Source organism: Penaeus vannamei, chromosome 11 (assembly GCF_042767895.1).
Source record: "Penaeus vannamei isolate JL-2024 chromosome 11, ASM4276789v1, whole genome shotgun sequence".
Taxonomy (NCBI): Eukaryota; Metazoa; Arthropoda; class Malacostraca; order Decapoda; family Penaeidae; genus Penaeus; species Penaeus vannamei.
The window spans coordinates 38,675,660-38,688,159 of NC_091559.1; the positions used below are offsets into that span (position 1 = coordinate 38,675,660).

The following is a 12,500-nucleotide window of genomic DNA, read 5'->3' on the forward strand; positions in this document are numbered from 1 at the left end:
CTCTCTCTCTCTCTCTCTCTCATTCACAACCCCCACCCGCACCCTAACCCTCACCCCCCTACCCCCTACCCCCCAAACATCCATTCACAACGCCCCCCCCCCCTCAACAATGAACCCAAAAGTAATAATTGAGTTAATGATATGGGCAGTAATGATGTTGATAAAAAAATGTTACTAATGATGATGTTGTTGGTAATGAGGTCATACTGCGTGATCATCATAATAAGGGTGACGCGAGGGGGTGGGGTTGGGGGTTGGGGTTAGGGGGGAGGGGAGGGGAGGGGGGTGTTCAGGGTGACTCATGAAATTTAATAAAAGGGTTGTAAGGGTGGTGTCGATCTCTCTCTCTCTCTCTCTTTCTATATCTCTCTCTCTCTCTCTCCTTCCCTCCCTTCTCTCTCTCTATCTATCTATCTCGCTCTTGCTCTCTCTCTCTCTCTCTCTCGCCCTCTCCACCCACTCACCTAACCACTCCTTCACCCACTAACCCCACCCCCTCCCCTCCTCCATCCACCCCACCCACCTCCTCCACCCGCCCACCTATCCATCCAGTTCATCCACGCCACCCCCTCCCTCCCCTCCACCCTACCCACCCACCCACCCCTCCCTCCACTTACCCACCCACCTCCACCTCCATCCACCCCTCCACCCCACCCACCTCCACCCCATCCCCACCCACTTCCACCCCATCCCACCTCCACCCCACCCACCTCCATCCCCATCCCCACCCTACCCACCCACCTCCTCCACCCATCCCCCCCAAACCAACCCCACCCCTCCTCCCTCCACCCCACCCCACCTCCGCCCACCTATCCATCCAGTTCATTTAATCAGGCGCCTAAAATTAATATGTCGCGATAGATAAATCCGCGAGCGAGGCGAGTGACGCCGAGAAATGGACTGGCAATTTATTACGAGTCTCGGAGGGCGGTCGCTCCAGACGGCGGGGGGGGGGGGGGGGGGTAAGGGGAGGGGAGGGATGGAAGGGAAGGGGAGGGTAAGGGGAGGGAGGGAGGGGTAAGGGGGAGGGTAAGGGAGGGAAGGGGGAGGGGAGGGAAAGGGGGAGGGATGGGGGAGGGGAGGGAGGGAATGGGAGGGAAGGGGAGGGTAAGGGGAGAGGGGAGGGAAGGGTAAGGGGAAGGGGAGGGTAAGGGGGAGGGTGAGTAAGGGGGGAGGGGGGAAGGGAGGGAGGGAGGGGATGGGGAGGGAGAAGTGGAAGGGGGAGGGAGGGAAGGGGAGGGTAAGGAGGGAAGTGGAGGATGGGAGAGAAAGGGGAGGGGAGGGAAGGGGAGGGAGGGTAAGGGGGAGGATGGGAGGGAGAAAAAGGAGAAGGGGAGGATGGGAGGGAAAGGGGAGGGGAGGGGAGGGAGGGAAGGGAGGGGAGGGAGGAAGCAGGGAGGGAAGGAGAGAGAGAGAGAGAGAGAGAGGGAGGGGGGGAGAGAATAACAGAGAATAGAGAAAAAGAGAAAGAGAAAGAGAGAATAACAAAGAACAGGAAAAAAAGAAAACAGACAGAGAAAAAAAGTGAGAGACAGGAAGGAGAGAGAAGGGGCGGACAGGAGGAATTCCTGTTGCAACAATTTGCAAAGAACTTCTCTCCTTCTCTCTTTCGTGTCTTCCTTTCCACAAAACAAATATTTCGGACAACGCCATAGAACACCTTGATAGAATCGAATACATATATATTTTCTCCTTCTCCTTCTTCTTCTTTTCCTCCTCCTCCTCTCTTCTTCTTCTCCTCCTCCCTTTTTCTTCTTCTTCTCCTCCTCCTCCCTTCTTCTTCTTCTTCCTCCTACCTATTCCTCTTCTCCTCCTCCCTTTTTCTTTTCTCCTCCTCCTCCTCCTTTCTTCTTCTTCTTCTTCTCCTCCTCCTCCTCCTTCTTCTTTTCATTTTTTAATAAATCTTCTAAGGCAATCCACAGAAGATCTAACAATCAATGATCACCAAAAAGACTTTTGAATAAACATTGAAACAAACACACACTACCAATAAACAAACAAACAAACAAAATACATACACATACATCCACACACACACACACACACACACACATCTAAACCCCAAACGGCGATCAAAATCCAGCAAATCTATCCCTTAATTACTCATTTACTTCACTCGATTCACACACGGGCAGGATGTTAATCTTATTTTAGATGTCATTTGGGCGAGGGTGGAGGGGAGGCTCTCTCGCTGGACGTCAGTCATTTGCTTCGATCCAAGATGGTGGTCCTTTCCTCTCATCGCCTCTCCTCTTTCTCTCTTCCTCTTTCTCTCTTTTTCTCTTTCTCCTTTCCCTTCTCTCCCTCTTTTTCTCTTCCTCTCCCTTCTCTCTCTCCTTTCCCTTCTCTCCCTCTTTCTCTCTTTCCTTCTACTCTCCCTTCTCCCTCTCTCCTCTTCCTTCCCCCTTCTCCCTCTTACCCTCTCTTCCCCTCCCCTCTCCTCCCCCTTCTCCCTCTTACCCTCTCCTCTCCCCTCCCTTTCTCCCTATTCCTTTGCGAAAGGATAATGAGAGGAGACACGAAGAACGGGAAGAGGGGAAGAGGGGAGGAGGGGAGAGAAGAAGGGTGTAAAAGAAAGAGGAATTGCTTTTCTCGCGATTTTTTTCCTTCTTCCTCTTCCCTCTTTCTCCTCTCTCCCTCATCTCCCGCATTCTTCACCGTCTCCGCCACGCCTCTATTCACTAATCTCCTCTGATTGGCTAATCCCGGGACCAGCGATGACATATTTATTGGTGTTATTAGAAGCGAAAGTGGGGAGAGGGGGAGAGGGGAAGGGGGAAGGGGAGAGGGGGAGAGGGGAAGGGGGAGGGGGGGCAACCTGGCAAAGAAAGACGGAAAAAGGGGAGGAAGTGGAAAATGAAGAAGGAAGCAGGAGAGGAGGATGGTGGGGGGAGGGAGGGAGGGAGAAGGAATAGGGGAGAGGGAGAAGGAAGAGGGGAGGGAGAGAAGGAAGAGGGGGGAGGGAGAAGGAGAGGGAGGGGGAGAGGAGAGGGAGAGGAGAAAGAGAGAGAGAGAGAGAGAGAGAGCGAGAGAGAGAGAGAGAGAGAGAGAGAGAGAGAGAGAGAGAGAGAGAGAGAGAGAGAGAGAGAGAGAGAGAGAGAGAGAGAGAGAGAGAGAGAGAGAGAGAGAGAGAGAGAGGGAGAGAGGGAGGGAGAGAGAGAGAGAGAGAGAGAGAGAGAGAGAGAGAGAGAGAGAGAGAGAAAGAGAGAGAGAGAGAGAGAGAGAGAGAGAGAGAGAGAGAGAGAGAGAGAGAGAAAGAGAGAGAGAGAGAGAAAAAGAGAGAGAGAGAGAAAGAAAGAAAGAAAGAAAGAAAAGAAAAGAAAAAGCGAAAGAGAGAAAGAAAGAAAGAAAGAAAAGAAAGAAAAGAAAAAGCGAAAGAGAGAGAAATAAAGAGACAGACCGACCCATCGAAACAATAAAACATAACAATAATCACGACCATGCAACTCGCCCGCACAAAGTTGCCAGACCCCTCCCGAAAAAAAAAATGTCAGCAAAAATCAATGTCGATAAAGCCTTTTTTTTTACTCTGGTGATTGTGGCCATCGTAAATGTGATTGTGACTGCGATTGTGGCGGACATTCTTGCATGAACTGAATTCTGCATCCGTTATATAACTGAAATAAATACATCCATGGTATTGTGCGAATTTTATCCTATGCATACATACACACATACATACATACATACATACATACATACATACACACACACATACACACATATATATGTGATGATGATGATGATAATAATGTTAATGATGATAACAATACAACAATACTAATACTAATAACAATGATGATAATGATGATAATAATAATAATCATCATTATCATAATAAAATAATACTAAATCTCATAACAGTCAGACAAAAGAGAAGAAGAAATTCCTCTTTATCTCGAAACTGAAATAAATAAATAAATAAATAAATAAATATGTATATACATATATATATATATATATATATATATATATATATATATATATATATATATATATATATATACATACATACATAAATTAATATTAACGTGGTTAGTGCATTAACTAGAAAGAACTTTTACTTTTTTTATTTATTTATTTTTTTTTTTTAGTTTTAATTTTTTTTACATTCACATAGTTTGATTTCTTTCATTCTTTTACTCTTTCTTTTTCCTCTTTCTCATCATATATATCTCTCTCTTTCCTTCACTAAAAATCGTTTATCAGAAGTCGCCCAAAAAGACAAAAAATACACAAATATAGAAAGGGAGACATTATATATAGGCCTACATATACAAAGGGACACGTATATAGGCCTACATACACGAATGAACACGTGGTACACATTTGCCAAAGCTTGTAAATACAGACATGCACAGACAGACAGATATAGTGACAGACACTGACAGAGATAGTGACAAATAGACATATACAGTGACACACACTCAGAGATATAGTGACAGAGACAGACGAAGACAGATATAGTGACAGACATACAATGCCAACAGAAACGGGCAGATATGGTGACAGACGGACAGAGAGTGACAGACACAAACACAGACAGACAGAAACACACACACACACGCACATATACATACACACACACACACACAATACACACACCCACATACACACACACACGAGCCCCCCCCCCTCCCATACACACACACACACACACACACACACACACACACACACGAACACACACACACCCCTGTTGTAAACATCCCCCCAAAGATTTTACATTATTACATTTCCCTGGGCAATATATCCCACAAAAGACTGGATATTGAGACTGGCTTCTCCCCGGCGATTTCCTTCCCCTTTTCCTTCACCCTTCCGGCCCCCTTGCCCAAGATCGCTTCTCCCTTGCCCCTTCGTGTACCGCGCTATTTTGCAAACCGTACTGGAGTAACAAGTATTAAATACAAAACGTACGATGCATAAATATAACGAATCATTTTATAGGAAGGGGAGAGTTCATACATATAAACATGCGAGCTGGCGTGTAAGCATACAGATTGTACAGGGTTATGCAAATGTACACAGTCATACCTACAAGAGCCACATGTAAAGGACACACATGGAAATGAACAAGGAATAAGGAAAAATAGATAAATACGTGGGTAGACAATGCGGAAATACTGCTCAATAGAAGAGCAAGTTGCCATTATTATTATTATTATTATTATTATTATTATTATTATTATTATTATTGTTATCATCATTATTATTATTATCATTATCATTATTATTATTATCATTATTATTATTATTATTATCATTATTACTACTATCACCACCATTATCATTACTACCATTCTTATTATGATCATTATTACCATTGTTATTACGATCATTAGAAACATTCTTAAGATCATCATTATTACAATCATTATTATTATTATCATTATTATTACTACTATTACTATTACCATTACTATTATCACTACCGTCCATTATCATCATTATTTGCTCCTTTCATCATTAAACGCTTATACTAAATTCGATTAAAAAAACAATACACGATTACACATAAAAATAGAAAAAAATGGAAAAATAAATAAATATACAACCCCCCCCCCTCCGTTTCTCACAACCCCCTCCCCCCCCTTCCCCACCCGCATCCCACACCTTACTCTGGCACCGAAAGATCATATCATGTTCCAATTTAAATTACTTTTTGATATATATACATTTCTCAATCTAGAGCGGGTTAGGGAATAGACAGCGCCATGTTATATATATATATATATATATATATATATATATATATATATATATATATATATTCTCATCGTATCTATCGCTTAATTTTCCATTTTCTTTGATTGAGATTCAGGAATAGGGGGAAATGATGATAAAGAAGATAATATTGATAATGATGACAATAATAATACTAATAATAAATGATAATGATAGTGATGACAATAATAAAAATATTTTTTATTATAACAAAATAATAATAATAATAATATTTATCATAATAAAAAATAACAATAATAATAATAATAATAACAATAAAAATTAAAAACAAGTAGACACGTAAATAAATAAACACACAAACAAAAACTATAAAAAATATATATAATAAATATAATGGCGATAAACAATTTAGACAATTTATCCCTTCCCTCGTTTAAACAACAACAACAACAGTAGTACATGTAACAGTACTGCATGAGCCTGTGCTTTCTAGTTTATACGAGAATACATTAATACCATTTAACCGTCGCCATCTTGAATAATTCAAAAAGGAAAACCTGCTTAACGAACTTTTGTATTTGAATCCTCGCGCTTTCTCCGTTTTCTGTTTTTAAATTTCGAATTTTACAAGATATGAATGGGAAAATATACTTGGCTAATCATTACGATACATTTTGGTGATAAAAAAAGTACTTAATGAAGATTTTTGGAAAGCGGTGAGGTGAGATATGAAAATTGTAGTCTGATTTTTTTTCTTTTTTTTTTACATTGCAAAAGTATGTGGTTTTCTCATCATATAAATGCATACGAGTGAAATCATGTGTGAATATGCGAGTATTTTTCTCCCCCCCCCTCCCTCTCTCTATATATACATACATACATACATACATACGTACTTGGTGTGTGTGAGTGTGTGAATGTGCGTGTGCGTGCGTGTGCGTGTGTGTGTGTGCGTGTGCGTGTGCGTGTGCGTGTGTGTGTGTGTGTGTGTGCGCGCGCGTGCGTGCGTGTGCGTGTGCATATATGGATAAGCGCGCGCACACACACACATAAATGCAAATAAATACATATACATATCCTCTGTATAGAGATAGCACCACAAGGACGACAACAAGCATACAGACAAAATCAAACACTCCAAGTGTGGGAACAGACGGCCGTCACCACCCCATCCCACACACCAATAACCCAAATATTCAGAATTAATTGCTGTAATCGCAGAATTCCTGGCAGACACCATCACCGCCAGCAATAGAGCACATAAAAATAACGTTTACGTATCAAGCAAAATACCTGCCGGGGGGGATTGGGGGCGGGAAAGGATTGGGAAAGGGGTGGGGAGGGGTGGGAGGAAGGCTCGCAACGTGATTGGTCCTCGGCTTCTATGACGTGTTTAGGGTTGGGGGGGAAGGAAGGAATCGTGCATGGTGATTGGTCGGCGGCTTCTATGACGTGTTTAGATTGGTGGGGAGGGGGGAAGGGGGAGGGAGGAATCGTGCATGGTGATTGGTCGTCGGCTTCTATGACGTGTTCAGGGAGGTAGGGGGGAGGGGGAAGGAGCATTGCATGGTGATTGGTCGTCGGCTCGAGTGACGTCCTTGATGCCCATTGGCTGCCGGCTGGAGTGACGTGGAACAAGCCCATTGGTCGACGCCTCGTTACTATTAACTTCGCCCAGCCAATCACGTTCGCGACCGGCTCAATAATGGCCTAAATACGTTATCAAAAGTAATCATCTATACTGAGGACGGGTGAGTGTTATTTTTTTTCTACAATTATTATTTTTTTTATATTTTTTAAAACATGTGCGTTAACCGTGATAACTTTTTTTTTCTTTCATGCGTCACGAATTCCATCATTATATTTCTCAATCTTCTTAAAAATCTTACATCACATTTATTTTCGATTGTCACAAGAAACCTTTTGTTTTAAATAAAAATAGCCGTATTCTCACCAACAGGATTTAACTTTACATATTGCTACGATCAACTTTTTAAACTTTCCGTTACAATCTACGAGTAAATTCACTTTGAAAACTTCAAAATTATATAAAAAAGAGAGCAACAGGATTGAATCCAAAAACGATTCTATTCATCTTGTCATTCTCTTTTATAACGAAAAAAAAGAGACAATTCTTTGAAGCAATTTATGAGACACAATAATAAAAAAATAATAATGACAGTTATATCACGAACCGACAACCGCGAGATGACTCAGCTACTTCTCCAGAAATTTTTGAAATCTGGCGCAAGCTTTCGTTTGCGTGTTATTTTCCCGGGCAAAAATGGACAATAATTTCCAACACTAATTAGAGGTTATTATCATCTCCATTTCCTTGCCCCCTTCTTTTCTTCTCTCTCTCTCTGTGTCTCTGTCCCTCTCTCTCTCTCTTTCTCTCATCACCCTTCTGTCTCTATCTGCCTGTCTATTTTTCATCTATATATCTATATATCTATCTGTCTGTGTATCTATCTCTCTATATATCTATCTCCCTCCCTATCCCCGCTCTCTTTCTCTCCCTCCATCCCTTCCCATCCCCTCTTTCTCTCTCTCTTTCCCAACCCCCTCTTTCACTCCCTCCACCCACTCCCTCTTTCTCTCCCTCCTCCCTTCCCACCCCACTCTTTCTCTCCCTCCCTTCCCACCCCCTCTTTCTCTCCCTCCCTTCCCACCCCACTCTTCCTTCCCACCTCCCTCTTTCTCTCCTTCCCTCCCTTCCCACCCTCATTTTCTCTCCCTCCTTCCCACCCCTCTTTCTCTCCCTCCCTCCCTCCACGCCCCTCCCTCTTTCTCTCCCTCCTCCCTTCCCACCCCCTCTTTCTCTCCCCTCCCTCCCTCCACGCCCCTCCCTTCCCACCCCCCTCCCTCTTTCTCTCCTTCTTTCCCACCCCCCTCTTTCTCTCCCTCTTTCCCACCCCACTCTCCGTATTTCGGCGCCATTTGAAAGTCTCCCGCGAAAGTTTCCCAATTTCCATCATGAAATGTCAGATTTGCTACAAACAAGTTTAAACAGCCATTGTCAAAAGTTTTGTTATCTCGGTCTCCCTTTTTTAAGGTGGGGGGGAGGGAGGGAGGAGGAGGGGAGAGGGAGAAAGGGAAGGTAACAGGGTGGGGGGAGGGAGGGAAGGTAGCAGGGAAGGGAGAGGGGGAAGGTAATAAGGGGGGAGGGGAGGAAGGTAACAGAGAGGGGGGAGAAGAGAGGGCAAGGGAGCAGGGAGGGAGGGAGGAAAGTAAAAGGAAGGGAGGGAGGGAGGAAAGTAAAAGGGAAGGAAGGGAGGGAGGGAAGTAACAGGGAGGGAGGGAAGTAATAAGGTGGGAGGGAGGGAAGGTAACAGGGAGGGGGGAAGAAAGGAAAAGGTAGCAGGGAGGGAGGGAGGAAAGTAAGAGGGAGAGAGGGAGGGAGGAAAGTAAGAGGGAAAGAGGGAGTGGTGTTGCTGCTTTGTCATCTACTCATGGCTACTAGAGTCTACCCTCCAAATCCCGTTTTCTATGGTCAACTTTCCACAATTTAGCCAAATTGATCCAAAATGTCGAAAATTTCTTAAATGAATCGTTGAATTAATGCCATTTTCAGGACCGTCCACCGTAGAGATTGTGATTCAACGAAAGTCAAGCTTTTTTCTTGTTTTATTGATTTAATTATTATTTATTTTTGTCACAACCTTTTTGATAAATCTCAAAATTTAGGCTGTTCGGAAATGCATCGTAAAAAACGGTAGGTAAACATTTGCTTTATCTAATGGTTATCTATATGATGAAAATATTTTGCATTAATTTCTCTCTCTCTCTCTATTCTCTCTTTCTTCTCTCTCTCTCTCAAAAACTCGGAAAACACAAATTAAAGTTATAAAATGTTACAAAACCCTTCCTCCTCTTTAAGAAATTAATTAGATAATAAATCACGTACCTTTATTTCCAACATTACGGCTAATTACCATAAAAAATCAATAAATACTCATTAATCCTAATGGGAGTGGTTAAAAGCTTAAATTACTTGGCAACTCTGTCACATCCGGGAACCGCTGCCACCATTTTCACAAAATGCCTTGCCAATTGACTTTTTTTTAATTTTTCTTATTCAGAACAATAGACTAATAATTATTTCATTATAACGGCATATCGCTTCTTCGAATTTCGTTATCATTAGTGCCTTATTACTTTCAGTATTTTAAAGAAGTAATATAAGTAGACAAAATATTGAAATTATAGCACAAGTGAAACCTGTCACCGTCTAAGCCTAGAATATATAAAGGAAACTGCATGTCATGTGCATCCATACATACGCATACGTATGTGCGTGCGCTCGTGCGTTTGTTTACATGTGTATATGCGTGTGTGTGTAATATATATGTATTATATAAATAAATATATAAACATATATAAATAAACACACACACACACACACACACACACACACACACACACACACACACACACATATATATATATATATATATATATATATATATATATATATATATATATATATAATTTTTCAAACCGACTCGAACTCACTGAATAAAACATGAGCATAAAACCCAGCATGTAATTACCGACGGAACTAATGTGAATCATTAATTGCAGAGACCGAAATGCACTCAATTACAAACTACTTGTCAAAACATGAAACAATAAAAAAAAAAAAAAAAAAAAAAAAAAAAAAAAAAAAAAACCGTTATTGATGATTACGGTTAAACATTAATTCCAAACTAGAAGGTCCGAGAGGCATTTGACAGCTCTTTAATTAATCTTGAAATAACTGCCAAGGATTATCAAATGATGAAAGCTATTAGTAGTCTTTTAATGCGTTTTTTTTGTGTGTGTTTTTCTCTTTCTCTCTCTTTTCTCTCCCTTCTCTTTCTTCCTTTCTCCTCTAATTTTTCCCTCTTCTTTTCTTTCTTCTCTCTCTCTCTCTCTCTCTCTCTCTCTCTCTCTCTCTCTCTCTCTCTCTCTCTCTCTCTCTCTCTCTCTCTCTCTCTCCCTCTCCCTCTCTCTCTCTCTCTCTCTCTCTCTCTCTCTCTCTCTCTCTCTCTCTCTCTCATTTATTTTCCTTTTTAATAAACACTATCCTAACTTTACACACACTCAAACTTTCCATCAAAGTTAACTTGTGACCGATATTTTAATAACCGTGTAATCAAAAACTATAAATAGATGGAAAGACGCGTTGTGTAATCTTTTTAGTGGTGGACTTGATGGAGGGAAGGAGGGAGGGAAGGGGAGGTGGGAAGGAGGGAATTAGGAAGGGGAGGGAGGAAAGGAGGGGAGGAGGGGAGGAGGAAGGAGGGAGGGAAGGAGGGAGGAGGGAAGGTGGAAGGGAAGGAATGAGGAGGGAGGGAGGAGGGAGGGAAGGAGGAGGGAAGGAGGAATTAGGAAAGGAGAGGGAGGGAAGAGGAGGAGGAGGGAATGAGAGAAGAAGGGATGAAAGGGAATGAGGGAGGGTGAGAATAAGGGAGTGGAATAAGAAAGAAGAAAAAAAGGGGGTCATGACAGATGGAAGGAAAGAAAGGAATAAAGAAAAACAAAGGTAAAAAAAAAACAATCAGAAAAAAATAGCACACCATACCAGGCGAGGAAAGACACGCATAAAAAAAAGAAAAAAAGAGAGATTGACTTTAACCTCCCCTCCCCCCCCCTCCTCCCCCCCTCTGTCGCTAATGACTTTGCTCACCTGTCTTCACACCTCATTCGGGTACAACACACTGACAGCACATTAATTGGGGAGACAAAACACCAAAATAGAAGGGGAGCGGAGAGGAGAATGGGGGAAGAGTGGAGTGAGGAGAATGGGGGGAGAAGGAGAGGAGGGGAGTGAGGAGAATGCGGGGAGGAGGGGAGTGAGGAGAATGGGGGGAGGAGGGAAGTGAGGAGAATGGGGGGAGGAGGGCAGTGAGGAGAATGAGGGAGGAGGGGAATGTGGAGAATGGGGGAGGAGGAGACATGGGAGGGAGGAGAGGAGGGGAGGAGGGAGGTGAGGAGAATGCGGGGGAGGAGGGAGGTGAGGAGAATGGGGAGAGGGAGGGGGAGTGAGGAGAAGGGGGGAAGTGTGGAATGAGGAGAAGGGGGGAGGGGAATGGGGATAGTGAGGGAGAAGAATGGGGAGTGGGATGAAAAATGGGGGAGGATGGGAGTGACAAGAATGGGGAAGAGTGGTGTGAGGAGAAGGGGAGGAGGGGAGTGAGGAGAAGAATGGGAGAGAGAGGCGAGAAGAGGAAAGGGGAAAATAGAGGAAGGGTGTGTAAGCAGGCGGAAGGGAGTGGAAAGGAAAGGAGTAGGGGTTCTGGAAAGGAGGAGAAGGAGAAAGAGGAGGAAGAGGAGGAGAAGCAAAGGAAAAGGGGAGGGGGAGAAAGGGGAGGCAGACGCAGAGGAGGAAGAGGAGGAGTACGAGGAAGGGAAAAAGGAGCAATATGAGGAGGAGGACCAGGAGGAGAATAATAATGATGATGATGAAGAGAAGTAGAAACAAGAGAACTAGGAACAAAAGGAGGAGGAAGAAGAGAAGAGAGAAGAGAAAAAGAAGAGGAAGAAGAAAAGAGAGAAGAGAAAGAGAAGAGAGAAAGGAGGAAAAGCAGGAAGAAGGAAGGGGAGCGCAGCCATCGCCACTAGCATCCATCAACGTCGCCTTCCTAATCGTACTGCCAAAAAGGTTATAGAACATGTTTATTGATAAAGTCGGACACATCAGCTGTTCCGATTCCGGCTGGGGGGGTGGGGGTGGGGGGGAGGGGGTGGGGGGAAGGGGGGCTGTTGACGAAGTATGTTACTCCCCCCCCCCCTTCCGAAGCATACTATTCTTCATTGCTTCGTTGCTT

General features: G+C 43.4%; 1 long non-coding RNA gene across 1 annotated transcript in view; it reads right to left on the minus strand.

Annotated features, from left to right (window-relative positions):
• The window catches only part of LOC113821597 (uncharacterized), a 112,540-nt gene that overhangs the window by 44,676 nt on the left and 55,364 nt on the right, over window positions 1-12,500 (minus strand). The gene's annotated exons all lie outside the window — the stretch shown is intronic.